At 37.9% G+C, this 2,843-nt stretch overlaps 1 non-coding gene across 1 annotated transcript; it reads right to left on the reverse strand.

Moving 5' to 3' along the window:
• Window positions 1-2,620: 2,620 nt before the first annotated feature.
• Window positions 2,621-2,843, reverse strand: LOC149786860 (small nucleolar RNA U3). The gene has a single exon (XR_016425303.1). It is a non-coding gene; the product is annotated as a small nucleolar RNA U3 (small nucleolar RNA).

Genomic DNA, 2,843 nt, shown 5'->3' on the forward strand with positions numbered 1-2,843 from the left:
CCACCAGGGAAGAGAATAACGAAGCTATTGGGGAGACAAAAATGAACCCCACAAGGGAAGAAGATGGGAGATGACAACTAATAACGAAAACAGAATGAACATCGGGAAAGACAACACCAAGTAAAAAGATGAGTCTAAAGTCTATCTTAGGAATAAAGCAAAAGGAAATTGCCATCCCAAATACTCTACCCAAAAGAAGAAAAAAGTGCAATGCCCAAACCCCATACATGGGAAATAATCTACCCATCCCCCACCTTGGAACCCAAGTGAATCATACTTATCTACAATTCACGCATAGTATAGCACACATAACATGGCACCCAGGAAAGAAAATATACATCTATAGCTTACACACCTTATGTCACCCACATGCAAAACATAGCAGTACATGTACCGCCCCTACCCCACTTTAAACAAATATGGCAAACACAACACAATCATCAAATAGGACTTTCGTTCTCACCCAAGAACGCCCTCTCTAGGCGAAAATTAGGGCCCTGAAAAGACTAACCGGATCAGCATGCTGGTGTCGTGAAGTAACGGCGACGCGAAAACCAAATAAAGATCATAAAAATCATGCGGTCAACATGAGTTATCTTCATTGGTAATGTTTTGGTAAACAAGTACATTAAAACAAACTGACCGATAGGAAAATTTAAAACTCACTGCTATCATATACGCTAGACAAGGTTCCGATATGATAAATTATGCAGATAGGGTTATCATATCAGAACCTTGGTTAGCGAAGATGCTCAGTTATTGGATCAGGGCATGTAACCACTGCATTGTTCGATGTTAGGATAAGGAGTGACGACGCAATATAGACGAATGGGCATAGATTTGGCACAACAACCAGCTGGAAGGCGGAAGGAGGCAATGAAGACTAAGAGTGATTTTAAACGGACTTGCATGCCGACAGGCGCAAAGCAACCTTAATTGAAAGCAGCAGAAGGGAAAGACTATGCAACCACACTGTTTCAGTTCAAAGAAAAAGAGTGGTAAACAGGTGTTTTGGATGAGTGTGCATGCAGCAAGAGATTACAAATATGGATTTATTTTCACCAAGATTTGTTAAGATTACAGTTTTGTCCCTAAAATATCGTTTTCTGTTGGAAGCCTTATTGTTCCTAACAGTTGGACTGACAATTATGATAAGATAAAAAAAAAAATATTTCATATATCGATTTAAATGAACTCTAGTACAAAATTTGTCTATTCGCAAATTTGTAACACCATATATAATCATACCGTGAAGATCATTTAGGTACATTTACTAACTGCATAATGGAACGCCAGGTTGTCAAACGTGCAAGTCTCTAGAAGAGGAAACAGTTTAATCGATACTTCTAAATATTCATACGTGCATCAGAAACAAGATAAATATACATTGCGTGTGCATATACGTCTCTTTTTCTGCCTATATATCTGAATACTCATTGTTGATCACATACGTTTCTTTACTCCATCTGTATCAGCTATATCAATAACGATTTCTCTTGTCATATAATCATAAAAGAATGAAGTCCGTTTTGTACTTATCACTTGCATAATTAGGCATAGATCAAAGAAGTCGTGTAGTACTGGAAGCAGATATCCTATATTTGCACTTTTGATCATCTGGAATGATTTTCAACGATAAACCCAGAGGAAGGGCAAAACTATAAAACTATCCAACGGGCAGAGAGCTGTTAGTCACGGAAAAATCGAGTAGAATCCTAAATTTCTTTGAATATACAATAAGCTGAATAGCTTCTGTAACAATGTTGTATGCATTAGCTGACCCTGATCTGAACTTTCCTAGTCATTCGTTAATTACCCGTTGTAAATGTAATAATGACAGCCTAGATGTTACAGCTTGTTAAGTGTTGATCAGGTTGTATAATACTTAGAGAGTGGGTAATAGAAAAAAGATTTTTTTCTCTTTACTTTTCTGTCCTGTTGATCAAGAGTTATACATTTTCTATTACATTTGTTTAGTTAAATTTAGTTATATTTATTCTAGGACGTGCAAAGCTTGAGGAAGTTCTCAGCGGTTTTCTCCTTTTCGATGACACTCATTGCCAATATAAACATTACCACAAATTACAACTGCACTAATACGTACTCACTAGTTACCAGTTTATCAGAAGGTTTGTTAACCATCATCAAGGTTAGGTCGCTTGGGTTTATCTGAAGTGACTTATATGGATGTTTACGCAAATGAAGAACGGCATAAATGGAATGAATACTGTAAAATGAATAGTTCATGTATGTAATTTAATGTTGTAAGGGGTTTTTGTTACATTAGAATGTTTCTGAAAGACGAAGAAATGGGCCGCTTAAAGCACTTTCATCAATAAATGTATTGCATATTATAAATTGTAGAAGTTTCCCAGTTTGTTATATTCAGTTATTACTAGTAATGGAAGTTATCTACTTTAGTAGCCACACTTTTTCCACCAGGGGTCTCAAACTCCAACCACCCTGAGGACATTTTCGCTGGCCCATGTCCTGCACTACCTTGGTTATCTCTCGACATCTTGTGACACCAATTGTTTTTCGGTCACAATACGCTGGCCGCGTCTTTGGAATTCCTGCTTTACTATCATTTATTAATTTTCGTTTGTTTGTATAGAGGAAAACCACTCAGAATGCGTCCCCTTCCTCCAACTCTCCACTTAGGGAGCAGAGGAACGGTCATCAATAGTAAGAAATTGACACCCCCGGCTGGGTGTACTGGTTCTTACCCGCTTCACGCTCAGAAGGGGACTCTATATCTCCTCCTCATGGTTTTCGCTCTCGTCAATTTTACCCGACGACCTGGCGCATCATACTATAGAAATGATCCCTAAGAGTATGATCTT

Source organism: Sinohyriopsis cumingii, chromosome 12 (assembly GCF_028554795.1).
Source record: "Sinohyriopsis cumingii isolate HCF-2022 chromosome 12, ASM2855479v2, whole genome shotgun sequence".
NCBI classification, from domain to species: domain Eukaryota; kingdom Metazoa; phylum Mollusca; class Bivalvia; order Unionida; family Unionidae; genus Sinohyriopsis; species Sinohyriopsis cumingii.